The following is a 21244-nucleotide window of genomic DNA, read 5'->3' on the forward strand; positions in this document are numbered from 1 at the left end:
ATAGTCATTAGTTTACTTGCGTTTAGTGTATCTTTATAACCGTTAGGTCCGGAAAGCGGTCCTGCACGGTAGCTTCTGCTATGCCTATCTGTAGTGCAGTTTATGTTATTCGTATACCGAATTCGTATAACTATTGCTGAACATTTACCTTAGTTTATAGTAGGCGGTCCTAACTGCAGATACGAGGCCTTGATTTGGCACTAACTGTGATTTCCGAGCAACTAACTGTGATCTAGAACTGTGATAATAGGCTTAGTTTTTGTTTTGTTTTAAATATAAGTTTAACTAAATCATTTTAACTTCAATTTACCTTATAGATGCACTAATTCACTGAAGCTAGTTGTACTTTAAGAGTCGAAACTAATTAGTAACTTTTAGGCAAACTATTATTTAATTTTAATAAAGTTTACAAAGAGTGAATAGCTAATTCAACTTGAACTCGATTTGTAAACAAACTTTTTTTCCCCTATAGCTAGACATATGTAATTGTGTTAGGTCTATACCGCTTTCTGCACTAAGTCTATTGGTATTCAATTTGATCCGTTTTCTGTTGGTTCCACACAACCTGCATTGAGTGTTGCTGAAGGTAGAAGCACAATGGGCTCGGAGGTGCTTTGCGCAGCTTGCGCAACAACGCTATTGAACAGTTTTCAAAACTTGGCCCCGGAACAAGATTCCGGAAAATCTGTATACCGATTCCATAATGGCCAAATGTATCTTAAGTGGCCAATCATTATGATGAAATGCCATAATTTTCAAAATCGTGAAGTTTGATATGTCGCATGATGGTGTTTATTTATTTTCGAAAATTGGACCCACCGGATTCGATTCCCGGGAAGTCCGAATACCGGTTCCAAAATGGCCAACAGTATTTCGGACCAGGGATGGCATGCTCCTCAGTGTGAGTGCAAGTGTGCGCGGTTTTAATATGAAAATGAGCTGCACTGTGCACATTTTCAGTGCGAAATGCCATCCCTGTTTCGGACAACGCCAAAACAGCACAGAATGATGCATCTTGAAAAACCAACAGAATTGTTAATATAGTTATTTATGTAACGAATTGCAAAAAGTTGATTTTCTCAGCACGAGTCGTACATTTATCCAACGAGGCTTGCCGAGTTTTATGCAATGGTTTTTTCATTACCCAAATGAGTTGCATTATGAACATTATGCAACTATTTTTCATTATGTAACTCATTCAAGTTGCATAATGAACCAGTACAGAGAAATTGGCCATTATGATACCAAAATGAGTTATATAAAATATAAATTATGATACTAAATTGCATAAATGAATTTAAAAAAAAATATAGTTAATTGAGAAATAAATGTAGTAGTTGATGCCAAATTAGACATTAGACGAGGTGCAAGAATAAATTTGATCATAACTGGTTGGTGTTTATTTAGAAGAGAATTGGATAAAAACCCAATGCGAACATGTTTATATATCTTTATCGTTCTGAAAGCGTTTGGTACGGGAGGTCCATGCCTCTCATCGATTAAATAATGGCTAATTCACAACTCAACAAGGGATTGAACAATCGAGTCCTGGCTCTCCCAGTCCCAAATTCTTAAATTACGGCTATTAAGCTAATGTTTATAACAATGAGATTTAAAAAAATAATACGAAAGCCCCTGGACCATCCCCGGAACCGAACCCAGACATGCGCGGCATGACCTACTGAATAGTTGTAGCATTACCGCTTCAGCTACATGGGTCCAATCATATTCAAACTAGAAATGTATAGGAATTTCGACCTCAAACCATTTTATGTATTGCCTTTAGCACATGGTGCCATAACTTGATTTTACTGCAAAGCTTAAGGGACCAATTTCACACTGGACTGTAAATCATTGAACGACATAGCCTTTAACTTTTGGTTCAACGGCGCTATCCTCACGAATTAGGACAATAGCATAAAAAGCTATCCCCTCTTGAGATAGTGATCGTAAAGTAAAGCCATTTGGAGTGTTTGGCGAGGAAAAATTCCTTAACCATTTCTCCGGGGTAGATATGTACGTGCCCAATAAACTTTCTTCATGCTCCGGAGAAAAGACAGCGGAATTCAATCACGACCGTACGAACGGACGGAGACGAACGGAGAATTTCGCTTTGTTTTGGCTCCTCTGCCCAAAGTGTAGCTCTGCAGCAGAATTGCCCATTGCACGGTGACGTCATCAAGAAATCGTTCTCTTTCTCTCCTACGGGAAATTAGAAAACAACAGGACCAACACCTGTCAAATTTGACAGGTACTGGTCCTGTTGTTTTCAAACTCTCTGAAGGAGTAAAAGAGATAGAATTTCGCCGTGAAGTGGTCTATGGCCACCAGGCACGACATTAAACATCTTGTGCTCTGATGCGACCGGTGAGGCAAGCACACCGGCACGCCGAAACGAACGATTAACCGGCCGAAGGTCGAAGGATTGTTTCGAGTCGAAATGAATGGTTTCCCTCGGGCAAATCCTATTCGGAAAACCATCCGTTATCACGCTGATCTGGCTTGGCTACTGGCGGCGGCGACGGCGGGCGGGAACGCTTGGTCGCGTGAAGTTGGAAGGATTGTGAAACCTTTAAGGAAAAATAAATCAACGAATTTCGGAGTTTTCCACCAGCACTTCGGCCAGGGTTCCTGATTTCCAGTTTTCATCTTCTTCCACATTCGAAGACAGTCAGCAGCGAACGGTTGTCGCTTTAGTTCGTGTGTATGCTTGTCAGCGACAACGGTAAACTCCGGCGAACGGTGGGAAGCCACACTTGGAAATTACTCATTCATCCACATTCGCATCGCAAGCGAATGCGATTCGTGAGTGATGCGATTGATATTGTGCATACGAATTTTTGATGTTTTCGAAATATTTTCTTTGCTAATCTAGCATTTCAGCAACAATACAGTAAAAATGTATGCATTACATGCAGAAATTCTCTTCTACTTATGATAATAGCCGCTTCGATCACTCACCAGCATTCCTCACCATTCGCCATTCATTCATTCGCTTGCGATCCAAACTGCGACGAATGGCAACGAATATTCATGTCAAGCAGCTGGCTCATCGCTTCCCACTGGTGATGGGGTTGCGTGTTTGATCACGACGATCCGTTTGCTGCATCTTTCTCGATTCGCTTCAGCAAAGAGGAGTGAATATGAATGGAGTGAGGCAAGGATCGGTATATTCGCCTCACTCCATTCATATTCACTCCTCTTTGCTGAAGCGAATCGAGAAAGATGCAGCAAACGGATCGTCGTGATCAAACACGCAACCCCATCACCAGTGGGAAGCGATGAGCCAGCTGCTTGACATGAATATTCGTTGCCATTCGTCGCAGTTTGGATCGCAAGCGAATGAATGAATGGCGAATGGTGACGAATGCTGGTGAGTGATCGAAGCGGCTATTATCATAAGTAGTAGAAAATTTCTGCATGTAATGCATACATTTTTACTGTATTGTTGCTGAAATGCTAGATTAGCAAAGAAAATAATTCGAAAACATCAAAAAATTGTATGCACAATATCAATCGCATCACTCACGAATCGTATTCGCTTGCGATGCGAATGTGGACGAATGAGTAATTTCCAAGTGTGGCTTCCCACCGTTCGCCGGAGTTTTCTGTCGTCGCTGACAAGCATACACACGAACTAAAGCGACAACCGTTCGCTGCTGACTGTCTTCGAATGTGGAAGAAGATGAAAAGTGGAAATCAGGAACCCTGGAGTGAGGCGAATATACCGATCCTTGACTTCGGCAAAGTCTGAACAAGAAAATAAGCGTAATACTTTGAAACAAGTTTCTTCTTCCTGGTATTACATTCCAGGTTAGACAAAACCTGCTTCTCAGCAGCGTTAAGTTTTATTAGACTCTGAAGGAATGCTGTACGAGTTTGCTAAAAGCACGCTAAAAATGATCACATAAAAACGTTTTATGCAATTCTGTATCATAATTTATATTTTATTTAACTCATTTCGGTATCATAATGAGCATTTTTTCCGAATTGGTTTATTATACAACTGAAATGAGTTGCATAACGAAAAGTAGTTGTATAATGTTCATAATGCAACTCATTTGAGTTGCATTATGAACATTATGCAGCTCAAATGAGTTGCTTTATGAAAAAATCATTGCATAAAATTTTGTATGGAACTCGTTGCAAAACTCGATTTTTTCAGCTCTCTTCGTATTTATCCAACTCGGCAAGCCTCGTTGGATAAATGTACGACTCGTGCTGAAAAATCAACTTTTTGCAACTCGTTACATAAATAACTATTTCTTAACCTTAGTAAGGTCTTGGGGTCTTTTTTTGACCTTTTTCAAATTTCAATTCTCTGTAGCATTTGTTTAACGAATCCTAGCAATCTGAAATTTTCTGACAATTATTTTTTCACGGAAATAAACCTTTCCCAAAAATCAAAATCATTGAATGATCCCTAGGGGCGCTCCCATAAAAAAAGTTACAAATAAGACCATGAGATGAGAGGATGTTTGATGTGTGGCTGTTTGTTGTTACTTTTCCAGTCCGATTGGGGGTCAATTATGAGTTGCCGTTCGCCGATGTCCAAGTATTCGGGTCCGTTTGAGCCATGTGATCAAAAGAGGGTCAGTGTCAGCTGCTCTCAGGGGGAAAGAGGAACTGAAGAATGTGCTGGGGCTGGGATCGAACCCATTATGAAGCAAACGGGTGACCAATTGCGCCACGGGCCCCGGCTTTTGTAAAATTTCTGCGCTTAAAATCGTGAGTAGGTGCAGTAGACGTTGATATGAGACGTGAAAATTCAATGACCTTAAATTGGCAATAAAGCACACATTTCTCTCATAACCAATCAGCTTATTGCCACTTCTTCTGTTGCTGAAATTTGTTGCTGCTTCAAACTAGCCACACAATAGAACACACAGAAAAGGTGACTGAGCAGCGACAAAGACCATGTGATACATCAACAAAAGGTTCGTTTCCAGTTTACTGCCAATCCCCGTCAAAACGTGTCGATTTTACCAAGTGCATCAGACCGTGTTGAAGATACGATGTTCCTACCTACCTACCTACCTACTCACGACTGAGTGGGTGATGATGACAAAAGTCGTCGACCGGAAAGAGCAAAGGATCATCAGATTAATTTCTAGGTTGGAAATATATCAACAGTTCGTTCTTCTGAAGTTTTCAGTTTCTTAGATACAATGGGGTGCTTCTGGTCTGTCATAAAATAAAGATGGAAACTGAACATGATACATTATATGATGTTCCATTGATACCCGAGTTCAGGGTACTCTCTGTAGAGTGATGCATGTAGTGGAGACGCATGGTTGCTAGTGCTAGGTTATTGTCAATTAGAGAAGGCGGTCATTATGGTTCTGAATGCGATAGCAATGGAATGCTGTTGAGCAAAAGAAAAATCAAATCTAGTTTTATAAAATTATAAAAAAAAAAAAAATGAAAACCCCATCTGATGTAAAAGGCATAATCATTTTCACCACCTTTGGCCTGCGAACATCAAGGCCAAATGAATTTCTCGTTAGCTCCAAAAGTTTATCGAACCCGTAATCCACGGCGGCGGCTGGCAGCAAAGAGTCAAACTGTTTGAATAGCATTACACACTTGCCACTTTATTTGATTATGATTCATATGAGTAGTAGCACGTGCTGCTCGCAGCAATATGTCGGCCTCAACTAGACCTCGCCAGTAGTCGTGGAAATTAGCTGGATGAGATTTCGTTGGAAGCACCACAGACAAAACCACAGAGCGTTCGACGGTACACAACTGCTGTTGGCATGGAAAACACATTTTGCTGTAATAAATATTTATGGAAACATAGGTCACCGATGATGGTGGGGCTGCTAGCGAGAGTGGTTTGATACGCACCAAACGCAGAATAAAACGACAAAAAGTCAATGGATTTCATGTTTTCTGCGGCTTGTTGCTGACTAGCACATAGTAGAAGTGTTTCAATCGCTGCTGAGAGAGATTTCAGAACAGATAAACGACTGTAGCACTTTAAGCGACGTGAGGTGAGTGCGTTAGTAGCAGTTGAGCTATAATATATTAATATTAATTGCCTTGCCATAATGTCTTGCAATGCGGATTAGGATTAAAAGAAATGATTTTGTGACAAATACAGGGGATATACAAAATGAGATTGACTTGGTGGTCTAGTGGCTATCGCATCTGATTTATAGGCAGATGGTCCTGGGTTCAATCCCTGGCCCGTCCCTTTCCTTCTTCTATGCATCTTTTTATCCACTTTCTCTATACTCTCCTTTCTACATATACAACTCATGTATATGCATATGTTTATTGCCATTGCTAGTACCAGAAACGGTTGAAAAGCCATTTCTCTTCCACACAGTTGTCACAGTTGTCAATCTATCAGATAACGCTTGCGAGTTATGCAATCAAGCGAACTGTACCGCTTTAGCTTCATAATAATAATTGTACTAACCTAACGCATGGCATCCACGCACCAATGTGTGAACCCTCTGTCAATCATATCCCACCAGCACTCCGACATCCGCATGAGTGTATGCAGATGCAGAGGAATATTCGGTCTGATGTGGACACAAGCGATTGCAATCATCACTTCCTTCCTCTTCCCCACATTGATCTGCAACCTGACGTAGCAGGCGCCATTGTCGCCTTAAAATAGAAGATCGCCAACGCTCACATCGGGACAGCTAAAATTTTCACTATTCAAAACATGTTCAACTGGATGTTACTTTTGAGGAATTCCACGGAGTCATGTCAGTCGATCCTGAGTGACCATTTCAAAAATATCTGAAACTTTGCACAGTTTTTCAATTTCATATAAATCGCCATTTTTTGATATTAAACCTTCATATTCACTCACGACTAACTTTTCAAAAGGGTGTATGCGAAAATAGTTCTAAAATATTCTAAAAGCTGTACAGCAAAAACGGATTGTTCGATTGTTATAAATTTTTCAGCAAAGTTAGATAACTAAATGATGATTCCTTAGAAAATATACACTGTAAAAAATTTCTTTTTCTACTTTGAAAAAATATGATATTTGCCACAAAAACTCAAATATCTCAAAACCCTATCTTTTTACCAACTTCAATTTTTTAGGGGAAATGGCCCATTATATCAGCTATCTACCATAAAATTTTGGTGATGGTAAACTGATAAACAAAAAAGTTATGACATTTCAAACATTTCACAATTTTTACATTTAGTAACAAAAAAATTTTTTTTCTGTGTAAATTATTTCGAGAATTATATTTTGATGCTGATTTTATTGTAAAGGCTACCGCCTGAATTAAACAAGTTGTTTTCATGATACTTTAGTTTGATTATTCGTAATTACTATAGCATCTATTTGAAACTTAGACGCGATCCAGTGTTGTGATCAAAAATATTGAGATTGTCATACTTTTTATTGTACGTGACTGGTGAAAAAATCCCTTGATAGTGTTGAAAAGCTGTTGATTATAAGAAAAATGGAATTGAATTTATTTTTAAGACAAAAGCTGTATAATAAAAGTTTTTTTATACGCGTATACGTCTAGTTTATCCGCAAAAAAAATCCCTCTTACACACTTATTTCTGAATTGCCTGTTCGGTACTTTTTTGACGAGATTACAACAGCAGTACGATCTCGGTAGTTTCGGTAATCGATTTTACTGAGGCTCAGTAAAACAACTGTCAAAATCGTATGGAAAAGGTAAACAATGCATTTTTGCTGAACGAGTTCGGTGCTCAGCAGTTTTAATCTCGTCAAAAAATTACCGAACTCGGTGGTAATCAAAATTAAGTGTGTAGAGAACAGACTTTATGATCGGAAGAATGCGAGTAACTTCAACAACAACAAATGCATAAGAGGTACATACCACAGACAAACAGACGAAACGCCTAGAACAATTTTAGTGAAAATTCATCGCCCAGTTCACACTATCACCACCTGGTGGAAATGTTTCACGAAACACTGCGTTGTGCAATATCGTCATCAGAAGGCGCTAGTGTGAAACGTCAAACGCAAAGAAAAACGATGGGCGCTCTTCTTGTTATGAAAGCCACAACCAAGATTCAAAATGATCGTTGAAGGCGTGGTCAATGAAAATTTCGCCAGTGTTACGTTTGTTTGTCTGTATACATACCTGACAATGCTCACGAAAAAAACAAAAAAATACTACCGCTATGAATATTAAAAATTGTATAGTATTTTTTTTCTTCAGCCACCAACACCAAACAAGTAAGTTAAAATTAATAAGTGATTTTGTTTATTATAATCTAACGAACAAGATGAACAGTCGCTTCCTCAAAGGTCTTCAACTCAACGCTCTCTTGTAGACCGTTTGATGAAAAAAAATGTTCAAAAGAGTTACGAAATCTCACCGAAAGCACCATAGATAAACTGAAAGAGACTGGTTATGCCCAAATGTCCACATTGTGTACAAAATTACGCATTTGCACGTCCTGCCGTCTAGAATTTGACAAACGAGCCATCTGTATATCATCGGTAAAGCAGGGCGCAGGAAGTTCGAAAACGACAACAACTGAGAAATTGCCATCAGCGACATCTGTTTAAACAATTTAATTACGCCCCTTTTCAAAAATGCCCTGTAATATTCTTCAACATCTATACCCATTTCAATATTTTTAACGTTGCAAAACACGCTTTCAACATTCATCTTGAAGAAGAGGGAAAACACTTGTCCTCAAATGTAACAGCAAATTAATGAATAAACGACTAATGCGCGGAGGGCGTGATAAAATCGGAACATTACGGTACATAGTATATTATATTATATGTATATATAATATATAATAATAACAACTTGTTTTACTCACGCAAGGCCATTAACAATAAAATCAGCATCAAACTTCAATTTCCGGCCGAAATAATTTACACTAAAAAAAATTATTACTAAATGTGAAAATTGTGAAATGTTTGAATTGTCATAACTTTTTTGTTTATTTTCATGGTAGATTGCTAATACAATGGACCGTTTTCTCTAAAAAATTACGTTGGTAAAAAGATAGGGTTTTGAGATATTTGAGTTTTTGTGACAAAAATGATATTTTTTAATGTTAAAAAAGATTTTTTCACAGTGTATATTTTCTTAGGAATCGCCATTTAGTTATCTAACTTTGCTGAACAATAAAATCAGCATCAAATCGCGATTCCCGGCCGAAATAATTTACACAGAAAATTTTTTTTTACTAAATGTAAAAATTGTGAAATTTTTGAAATGTTATAACTTTTTTGTTTATTAGTTTACCATCACCAAATTTTTATGGTAGATTGCTAATACAATGGACCGTTTTCCCTAAAAAATTCAAGTTGGTAAAAAGATAGGGTTTTGAGATATTTGAGTTTTTGTGACAAAAATGATGTTTTTCAATGATAAAATAGATTTTTTTTTCACAGTGTATATTTTCTTAGAAATCACCATTTAGCTATCTAACTTTGCTGAAAAAATCATAACAATCGAACAATCCGTTTTTGTTGTGCATATTTTTGAATATTTTTGAACCATTTTCACATACACCCTTTTGAAAAGTTAGTCGTGGCTCTAAATAAAAATTTGATATCGAAAAATGGCGATTTAGATGGAACTGAAAAACTGTGCAAAGTTTCAGTTCAATAGAAAATCATGAATTAAAAATTTTCCTTAATTTTGATGCTGTTGCTTGGAATCGCTCTTTTCGAAAAGTGCATCACAGTAATTAGACCAAGTAGTTAGCCGATAGCGGTCGGATCATTTGAAATTGTGATGTGGTTGGTCAAGTTCAAGTGTTCAAGTGGAAGCTGACAATTATTCCCAAGAAAAAATCCATCGGGATTACGGGATGAAGATAGATGGATTAGCAGTCGCGGAAAATAGCTGCGAAAATGTATCTGAAGTTTACTCATATGTAAGCTACATATTCCGAGGAAAATGCGATTCGGAGAAGTTCTTAGGGATCTGGCAGAGGATTTACTCCAGAAATTCGTTCGAAAATATCTCCGGGGATTCCTTCAGGAATTCCTAGGAGTATTCCTCTTGGGGTTTCTCCAGAAATTTCTCCGGGGGTTCTTCAAGCAATTCCTCCAGGAATACTTCCAGAAATTCCGCCAAGTAGTCATCCGTGCATTCCTTCAGGAAATCTTCCAAAAATCCCCTTCAGGAAGTTCTTCGCGTATTCCTCCGGGGATTCCTCCAGAAACTCCTCCGCGGATTACTTTAAGAATTCCTCCAATAATATTTCCAGTAGTTGTTCCTGGAAATCCTCCGGGAATTACTCTAGGAATTCTTCCAGACATTCCTCCAAAAATTCTGACTGGAAAACCTCCAGCATTTTTTCAAGAAATTCCTCCGGGGCATGCTCCAGGAATTCCTCCGGGGATTTCTCCAGAAATTCTTAAAGTAATACTTCCAGGAATTCCTCGAGAAATTGTTCCTGAAATTCATCCATAAATTCTTCAGAGAATATTTCCAGAAATTTTTCCAGGAATTCTTCTATGAATTGCTCCAGGATTTCCCCCAGAGATTCCTCAATAAATTTCTCCAGAGTTCCCTCCAGGAATTCCTGCGGAGATTCCTCCAAGAAGTCCTCCGGGGAATTCCTCGAGCAAATCCTTCGGTGATTCCTGTATGAATTCCTCCAGAAATTTTTCTGAGGATTGCTCCACGGATTTCTCCGGGGATTACCTCAAAAATTCCTCCAGTAGTTCTTCCTTGAAATCCTCCGGAAATATTTCAATTAATTCCTCTAAGAATTCTTCCAGCCATTCCTCCACAAATGCTGTCAGGAATTTCTCTAGGATTTTTTCAAGAAATTCCTCCGGGGATTCCTCCAGTAATTCTCCCTGGAAATCCTCCATAAATTTTTCTTGGAAATTCCCTATAAATTCATCCAAAAATTCTTCTCTGAATTCCTTCAGGAATTCCTCTAGGAATGCTACCAGCAGCTCCCTCAGAAATTGTGCCAGGATTTTTTCCAAGATATCCTCAAGAGTGTTTTTCAGGAATTCCTCGAGGCATTCCTTCAGTAATTTCTGTGGTGGTTCCTCCAGGAATCCCTCCAGGAGTTTCTCCGGGGATTTCTCCAGAAATTCCTTCGGATATTTTCCTGGAATACCTCCAAGGACTCGCAGAGCTATGGAGAATCATGGACGAAAACGGTTTTCCTGGGAAGCTGCCTAGACTGATTCAAGCAACGCTGGACAGTGTCCAAAACTGCGCTTCAACATCGCTCTGGACGGTGTGATGCGACGAGCCGGGCTCAACAGCCGGGGAACGATTTTCACAAAATCCGGTCAATTTGTGTGCTTTGCGGACGACATGGACATTATCGCTAGAACATTTGGAACGGTAGCAGAGCTGTACACTCGCCTGAAACGCGAAGCAGCAAAGGTCGGACTGGGTGGTAAATGCCTCAAAAACAAAGTACATGCTGGTAGGCGGAACCGAACACGACCGGATCCGTCTGGGTAGTAATGTTACGATAGACGGGGATACTTTCGAGGTGGTGGAGGAATTCGTCTACCTCGGATCCTTATTGACGGCTGACAACAACGTGAGCCGTGAAATTCGGAGGCGCATCATCAGCGGAAGTCGGGCCTACTACGGGCTCCAGAAGAAATTGCGGTCGAAAAAGATTCACCCACGCACCAAATGCACCATGTACAAAACGCTAATAAGACCAGTAATCCTCTACGGGCACGAGACATGGACCATGCTCGAGGAGGACCTGCAAGCACTCGGAGTTTTCGAGCGACGCGTGCTAAGGACGATCTTCGGCGGTGTGCAGGAGAACGGTGTGTGGCGGAGAAGGATGAACCACGAACTCGCTGCACTTTATGGCGAACCCAGCATCCAGAAGGTGGCTAAAGCTGGAAGGATACGGTGTGTCTGGAATAAATCTTGGAGGAATTCCTAGAAGAACTCCTGGAGGAATTATTGGAAGATTTTTGGAAGAATATCTGGATGAATTCCAGGAACCTTTCCTGGAGGAATTCATGAAAAAGTTCCTGGAGAAATTTGTGAAGGAATTCCTGAAAAAAATCCTGGAGGCATAGCTAGAAGGATTTCTGAAGAAATTTTTGAAAGATATTCTGGAGAAATTGTTGAAAGAATTCTTGGAGGAAAATCTGGAAATTTTCCTGCAGAAATTCCTTGAGGAAACCCCGGTGAAGTTTCTGGAGAAAGCCCAAGATAAATTTCTGGAGAAATCCTCGAAAGAGTTCCTGTACAAATTCAGGGAAGATTTTCTTTCGGAAGTCCATGGAAGAAATCCTGGAGAATTCCTGAAGGAATTCCTGGAGGAATTTTTGGAAAAAATCCTGGATGATTCCCAGGAGGAACTACTGGTGGAATTCCTGTTAGAATTCATGGAAGAAATCCTATAAGAAATTTTGGAAGAATTCCTGAAAGAATTCCTGAATGAATTGCTGAAAGAATTCCTGGAGGCATTACTAGACAAATTTCTGGAGGGGTTTTTGGAAGATATCCTGTAGAAATTGCTGAAAATGTGGTAGTTTTCATGCAGAAATTCTTGGAGGAAAACCTGTAGAAATTTCTGGAGAAATCCTCAGAGGAATTCCTTGAGAAATCTTTGAAAGGATTCCTAGAAAAAATCCTGGAGGAATTTCTAGAAGAATACCTGGAGCAGTTCGTGGAAGAATTCCTGGAAGAACTTTTGGAAAAGTTCCTGGGAAAATTCCTAATGCAAACCCTGGGGGGTTTCTGAGAGATTTTTTTTTGGAAAATTCCTGAAAGAGTTCCTGTTAGAATAACTGAAATTCCTGGAAAAATTCCTGGATGATTCCCAGGAGGAATTACTGGAGCAATTCCAGGAGGATTTCCTCTCAGAATTCATGGAGGAATTCTTGTATGAATTCCTGGAGGAATTACTGTAAGAACTTCTGGACAGTGAATCAAAATTCAACCATCGCGCAACAATAATGACAATGTCGCAACTTGTATTTGTTGCGACAAAACAACCTATGCGACATAAGTTTGTCCCAACTTGAAAATAATGGGATTAACATCGTACACCACGAGTTTAGAGATTTTTAAGCCTTGCATTGCGATTTTCGAACGGTAACTTCGAGTCGGTAAACACTGCATGAAGCTCAATCATCAGACAGTTTCGACCTTGGGTTAGTAATAATTGATTATTCACGAGTTGAAAAGTACGCAACAAATTCAGCTTCCGTTTTGTCTGCAACAAAAAATTTCGAGATCATGTCATTATCTGTCACCAGTAGGGATAAAGACTAATCCTCGCACCTTCCTTGTTGCTTGTTTTGTGCCTCTTTTGTCTGACAATTCTCTTCACTGTTTCTGGAGGAATTCCTGGAGCAATTCCTGTGAGGATTCCTGGAGGAATTCCTGTAAGAATTCCTGGAGAAATTCTTGTAAGAATCCCTGGAGAAATTCCTGGAAGAATTCCTGGAACAATTCCTAGAGGAATTTCTGGATGAATACCTGGAGGCTGTCCTGGAAGTTTTTTTTAATTCCTGGAGGAATTGCTGGAAGAATTTCTAGAGAAATACCTGGAAGTTTTCCTGCTAACATTCCTGGGGAAATCCACGAAGGAATTACTGTAAAAAATTCCTTGAGATTTCCTGACGGAATTTCATGAAAGAATTTCTGGAGGATTTTTTGGAAAAATCTCTGTAGGAATTTCTGGAGGAATTCCTGCAGGAATTCCTGAAGGATTCCTGGAGGAATTCTTGAAGTAATTACTGTAAGAACTTCTGGTCGAATTCCGGTAAGAAATCCTGGAGAGTTCCTGTAGGAATTCCTGGAGAAATTCTTGTAAGAATCCCTGGAGAAATTCCTGTAAGAATTTCTGGAGGAATTCTTGTAAGAATTCCTGGAACAATTCCTAGAGGAATTCCTGGATGAATACGTGGATGAATTCCTGGAAGTTTTTTTTTAAATTCCTGGAGGAATTGCTGGAAGAATTTCTAGAGAAATATCTGGAAGTTTTCCTGCAGTAATTCCCTGAGGAAATCCTCAGATGAATTCCTGGGGAAATTCTTGAAGGAATTTCTGTGAAAAATCCTGGAAGATTTCCTTGCGGAATTTCATGAAAGAATTTCTGGAGGAATTCCTGGAAGTTTTTTTTTAATTCCTGGAGGAATTGCTGGAAGAATTTCTAGAGAAATATCTGGAAGTTTTCCTGCTGTAATTCCATGAGGAAATCCCCAGATAAATTCCTGGGGAAATTCTTGTAGGAATTCCTGTAAAAAATCCTGGAAGATTTCCTTGCGGAATTTCATGGAAGAATTACTGGAAGAATCCCTGTAGGAATTCCTGGAAGAATTCCTGGAGGAATACCTGGAAGAATTCCTGAGGAATTCCTGGAAGAATTCCTGAGGAATTCCTGGAAGAATACCTGGAGGAATTTATGGAAGAATTCCTGGAGGAATTTCTGGAAGAATTCCTGGAGGAATTTCTGGAAGAATTCCTGGAGGAATTTCTGGAAGAATTCCTGGAGGAATTTCTGGAAAAATTCCTGGAGGAATTCCTGGAGGAATTCCTGGAGGAATTCCTGGAGGAATTCCTGAAGAAATTCCTGGAGAAATTCCTGAAGGAATTCCTGGAGGAATTCCTGAAGGAATTCCTGGAGGAATTCCTGGAAGAATTCCTGGAGGAATTCCTGGAAGAATTCCTGGAGGAATTCCTGGAAGAATTCCTGGAGGAATTCCTGGAGGAATTCCTGGAAGAATTCCTGGAGGAATTTCTGGAAGAATTCCTGGAGGAATTTCTGGAAGAATTCCTGGAAAAATTTCTGGAAGAATTCCTGGAGGAATTTCTGGAAGAATTCCTGGAGGAATTCCTGGAAGAATTCGTGGAGGAATTCCTGAAGGAATTCCTGGAGGAATTCCTGAAGGAATTCCTGGAGGAATTCCTTAAAGAATTCCTGGAGGAATTCCTGGAAGAATTCCTGGGAGGAATTCCTGGAAGAATTTCTGGAGGAATTCCTGGAAGAATTCCTGGAAGAATTCCTGGAAAATTCCCGGTGGAATTCCTGGAAGAATTCTTGGGAGGAATTCCTGGAAGAATTCCTGGAGGAATTCCTGGAAGAATTCCCGGAAAAGTTCCTGGAAACTGTTGGCACGGTAAAGGCTGGGTATGCTGCGCAATTCAGATCCCATTGTGATCCACTAGCCTCTGCCCAGCAACTCCTATCCCTACCTCCACGCGGTACCGGCCGGAAACTATGAGCAACCTTAGGGAAGATCGGGTATCCAACCCCGGTGGGAACTTTGGTCGTAGGCTGACAGGGAAGGGGGGGTTTGCTTCGGTAAACCTGAGCGTCTGTTCTCCAGGAGGAGCGGCTCACAACAGCGTCTGATCCCCATGTTAGGGGCGGCTGATCATCGTCCGAGTGCCAGGGAAGGACTCTAAGCTCAACTGTGCACTATGGTCCTCCGGAAAGTAGGGGGTTGGTGTCAGGCCCTACGAGCCAGCCGTAAAAAACCATTGTAACGGAAAATCAGCAACAGAATAATACGAACCGAGACCAACGGCAACGACCCCAGCGAACAAAAAGGACTTGCGATTGGAAACTCGGTACGTGGAACTGCCGATCTCTCAACTTCATTGGGAGCACCCGCATACTCGCCGATCTACTGAAGGACCGCGGGTTCGGCATCGTAGCGCTGCAGGAGGTGTGTTGGGCAGGATCCATGGTGCGAACGTTTAGAGGTAATCATACCATCTACCAGAGCTGCGGCAACACACGCGAGCTGGGAACAGCTTTCATCGTGATGGGTGATATGCAGAGGCGCGTGATCGGTTGGTGGCCGATCGACGAAAGAATGTGCAGGTTGAGGCTCAAGGGCCGATTCTTCAACTTCAGCATAATAAACGTGCACAGCCCACACTTCGAAAGCACTGATGATGACAAGGACGCATTTTACGCGCAGGTCGAACGCGAGTACGATCGCTGCCCAAGCCACGACGTCAAGATCATCATAGGTGATTTGAACGCTCAGGTAGGCCAGGAAGAGGAATTCAGACCGACGATTGGTAAGTTCAGCGCCCACCAGCAAACGAACGAAAACGGCCTACGACTCATTGATTTCGCCGCCTCCAAAAATATGGCCATACGTAGCACCTTTTTCCAACACAGCCTCCCTTATCGTTACACCTGGAGATCACCACAGCAGACAGAATCTCAAATCGACCACGTTCTGATTGACGGACGGCACTTCTCCGACATTATCGACGTCAGGACCTATCGTGGCGCCAACATCGACTCCGACCACTATCTGGTGATGGTCAAACTGCGCCCAAAACTCTCCGTCATCAACAATGTACGGTACCGGCGACCGCCACAGTACAACCTGGAGCGACTGAAGCAACCGGATGTCGCCTCAGCATACGCGCAGAATCTCGCAGCCGCGTTGCCAGACGAGGGCGAGCTCGATGAGGCCCCTCTAGAGGACTGCTGGAGTACAGTGAAAGCAGCCATCAACGACGCAGCCGAGAGCACCATCGCGTACGTGGAACGGAATCGACGGAACGAATGGTTCGACGAAGAGTGCAGAACGGTTTTTGAGGAGAAGAACGCAGCGAGGGCGGTAATGCTGCAGCAAGGGACTCGACAGAACGTGGAACGTTACAAACAGAAGCGGAAACAGCAGACCCGCCTCTTTCGGGAGAAAAAGCGCCGCCTGGAAGAAGCGGAGTGTGAAGAAATGGAACTGCTGTGCCGTTCCCAAGAAACACGGAAGTTCTATCAGAAGCTCAACGCATCCCGCAACGGCTTCGTGCCGCGAGCCGAAATATGCAGGGATAAAGACGGAGGCCTCTTTACGGACGGACGTGAGGTGATCGAAAGGTGGAAGCAGCACTTCGATCAGCACCTGAACGGCGTGGAGAACGTAGGCACGGGAGCCCACGGCAACGGAAGGAACGACGACGCCAGTGCAGCGGAGGACGGAAATGGACCAACTCCCACGCTGAGGGAAGTTAAGGATGCCATTCACCAGCTCAAAACCAACAAAGCAGCTGGTAAGGATGGTATTGCAGCTGAACTCATCAAGATGGGCCCAGAAAAGTTGGCCACCTGTCTGCATCGGCTGATAGTCAGGATCTGGGAAACCGAACAGCTACCGGAGGAGTGGAAGGAAGGGGTAATCTGCCCCATTCACAAGAAAGGCGACCATTTGGAATGTGAGAACTTCAGGGCGATCACTATTTTGAATGCTGCCTACAAAGTGCTATCCCAGATCATCTTCCGTCGTCTGTCACCTAAAACAAATGAGTTCGTGGGAAGTTATCAAGCCGGCTTCATCGACGGCCGGTCGACAACGGACCAGATCTTTACCGTACGGCAAATCCTCCAGAAATGCCGTGAATACCAGGTCCCAACGCACCACCTGTTCATCGACTTCAAGGCGGCATACGACAGTATCGACCGCGCAGAGCTATGGAGAATCATGGACGAATACGGCTTTCCTGGGAAGCTGACTAGACTGATTAAAGCAACGACGGACGGTGTGCAAAACTGCGTAAGGGTTTCGGGTGAACTATCCAGTTCATTCGTATCTCGCCGGGGACTGCGACAAGGTGACGGACTCTCATGTCTACTCTTCAACATCGCGCTGGAAGGTGTGATGCGACGAGCCGGGCTCAACAGCCGGGGAATGATTTTCACAAAATCCGGTCAATTTGTGTGCTTTGCGGACGACATGGACATTATCGCTAGAACATTTGGAACGGTGGCAGAACTGTACACTCGCCTGAAACGCGAAGCAGCAAAGGTCGGACTGGTGGTGAATGCCTCAAAAACAAAGTACATGCTGGTAGGCGGAACCGAACACGACCGGATTCGTCTGGGTAGTAATGTTACGATAGACGGGGATACTTTCGAGGTGGTGGAGGAATTCGTCTACCTCGGATCCTTATTGACGGCTGACAACAACGTGAGCCGTGAAATTCGGAGGCGCATCATCAGCGGAAGTCGGGCCTACTACGGGCTCCAGAAGAAACTGCAGTCGAAGAAGATTCACCCACGCACCAAATGCACCATGTACAAAACGTTAATAAGACCGGTGATCCTCTACGGGCACGAGACATGGACCATGCTCGAGGAGGACCTGCAAGCACTCGGAGTTTTCGAGCGACGCGTGCTAAGAACGATCTTCGGCGGTGTGCAGGAGAACGGTGTGTGGCGGAGAAGGATGAACCACGAGCTCGCTGCACTTTACGGCGAACCCAGCATCCAGAAGGTGGCCAAAGCCGGAAGGATACGTTGGGCAGGGCATGTTGCAAGAATGCCGGACAACAACCCTGCAAAGCTGGTGTTTGCAACGGATCCGGTTGGCACTAGAAGGCGTGGAGCGCAGAGAGCACGATGGGCGGACCAGGTGGAGCGTGACTTGGCGAGCATTGGGCGCGACCGAGGATGGAGAGCGGCAGCCACAAACCGAGTATTGTGGCGTACTATTGTTGATTATGTCTTATCTTAATGATGTTGAACAAATAAATGTATGTATGTATGTATGTATGTTCCTGGAAAAATTCCTGGAGGAATTCCTGGAAGAATTCCTGGAGGAATTCCTGGAAGAATTCCCGGAGGATTTCCTGGAAGAATTCGTGGAGGAATTCCTTGAAGAATTCCTGGAAGAATTCCTGATGAAATTCCTAGTGGAATTCCTGGAGGATTTCCTAATGGTTAGGAATTAAGAATTCCCGGAGTTATTTGTTGAATTAATCCTGCAATTATTCCTTGGAAGAATTCCTGGAAAATTTTCTGGAGGAATTCCTAAAAAAAAAATTTGGGAGACTTTCTTGGTAAATTCCTGGAGGAATTCCTGGAAGAATTCCTGGAGAAATTCGTGGAAGAATTCTTGGAGGAATTCCTGGTAGAATTCCAGGAGGAATTTTTGGAAGGATTCCTGAAGGAATTCCTGGAAGAATTCCTGGAGGAGTTCTTCCAGGAATTCCTCCAGGAATTCCTCCGGGAATTCCTCCAGGAATTCCTCCGGGAATTCCTCCAGGAATTCCTCCGGGAATTCCTCCAGGAATTCCTCCGGGAATTCCTCCAGGAATTCCTCCAGGAATTCCTCCAGGAATTCCTCCAGGAATTCTTCCAGAAATTCCTCCAGGAATTCCTCCAGAAATTCCTCCAGGAATTCTTCCAGAAATTCCTCCAGGAATTCTTCCAGAAATTCCTCCAGGAATTCTTCCAGAAATTCCTCCAGGAATTCTTCCAGAAATTCCTCCAGGAATTCTTCCAGAAATTCCTCCAGGAATTCTTCCAGGAATTCCTCAGGAATTCTTCCAGGTATTCCTCCAGGAATTCTTCCAGGAATTCCTACAGGGATTCTTCCAGTAATTCTTCCAGTAATTCTTCCATGAAATTCCGCAAGGAAATCTTCCAGGATTTTTTACAGGAATTCCTTAAAGAATTTCCATAGGAATTAATCTGGGGATTTCCTCATGGAATTACAGCAGGAAAACTTCCAGATATTTCCCTAGAAATTCTTCCAGCAATTCCTCCAGGAATTTAAAAAAAAAACTTCCAGGTATTCCTCCAGAAATTCTTCCATGAAATTCCGCAAGGAAATCTTCCAGGATTTTTCACAGAAATTCCTTCAAGAATTTCCCCAGGAATTCATCTGAGGATTTCCTCAGGGAATTACTGCAGGAAAACTTCCAGGTATTTCTCTAGAAATTCTTCCAGCAATTCCCCCAGGAATTTAAAAAAACTTCCAGGAATTCATCCACGTATTCATCCAGGAATTCCTCTAGGAATTGTTCCAGGAATTCCTACAGGAATTCTTACAAGAATTCCTCCAGAAATTCTTACAGGAATTTCTCCAGGGATTCTTACAAGAATTTCTCCAGGAATTCCTTCAGGAACTCTCCAGGATTTTATACCGGAATTCGACCAGAAGTTCTTACAGTAATTACTTCAAGAATTCCTCCAGGAATCCTTCAGGAATTCCTGCAGGAATTCCTCCAGAAATTCCTACAGAGATTCTTCCAAAAATTCCTCCAGAAATTCTTTCATGAAATTCCGTCAGGAAATCTCAAGGAATTTTTTACAGTAATTCCTTCGTGGATTTCCCCAGGAATGTTAGCAGGAAAACTTTCAGGTATTTCTCTAGAAATTCTTCCAGCAATTCCTCCAGGAATTAAAAAAAACTTCCAGGAAAGCCTCCAGGTATTCACCCAGAAATTCCTCTAGGAATTGTTCCAGGAATTCTTCCAGGAATTTCTCCAGGGATTCTTACAAGAATTTCTCCAGGAATTCTTACAGGAATTCCTTCAGGAACTCTCACAGGCATACAGGAATTCTTCCAGGAATCCTCACAGGAATTGCTCCAGAAACAGTGAAGAGAATTGTCAGACAAAAGAGGCACAAAACAAGCAACAAGGAAGGTGCGAGGATTAGTCTTTATCCCTACTGGTGACAGATAATGACATGATCTCGAAATTTTTTGTTGCAGACAACTCGTGAATAATCAATTATTACTAACCCAAAGTCGAAACTGTTTGATGATAGAGCTTCATCAGAGTTGCAGTGTTTACCGACTCGAAGTTACCGTTCGAAAATCGCAATGCAAGGCTTAAAAATCTCTAAACTCGTGGTGTACGATGTTAATCCCATTATTTTCAAGTTGGGACAAACTTATGTCGCATAGGTTGTTTTGTCGCAACAAATACAAGTTGCGACATTGTCATTATTGTTGCGCGATGGTTGAATTTTGATTCACTGTCCAGAAGTTCTTACAGTAATTCCTCCAGGAATTCATACAAGAATTCCTCCATGAATTCTAAGAGGAAATCCTCCTGGAATTGCTCCAGTAATTCCTCCTGGGAATCATCCAGGAATTTTTCCAGGAATTTCAGTTATTCTAACAGGAACTCTTTCAGGAATTTTCCAAAAAAAAATCTCTCAGAAATCCCTCCAGGGTTTGCATTAGGAATTCTCCCAGGAACTTTTCCAAAAGTTCTTCCAGGAATTCTTCCACGAACTGCTCCAGGTATTCTTCTAGAAATTCCTCCAGGATTTTTTCTAGGAATCCTTTCAAAGATTTCTCAAGGAATTCCTCTGAGGATTTCTCCAGAAATTTCTACAGGTTTTCCTCCAAGAATTTCTGCATGAAAACTACCACATTTTCAGCAATTTCTACAGGATATCTTCCAAAAACCCCTCCAGAAATTTGTCTAGTAATGCCTCCAGGAATTCTTTCAGCAATTCATTCAGGAATTCTTTCAGGAATTCTTCCAAAAATTCTTATAGTAATTCTTCCATGAATTCTAACAGGAATTCCACCAGTAAT

This window comes from Aedes albopictus, chromosome 2, assembly GCF_035046485.1.
Source record: "Aedes albopictus strain Foshan chromosome 2, AalbF5, whole genome shotgun sequence".
Lineage (NCBI taxonomy): Eukaryota > Metazoa > Arthropoda > Insecta > Diptera > Culicidae > Aedes > Aedes albopictus.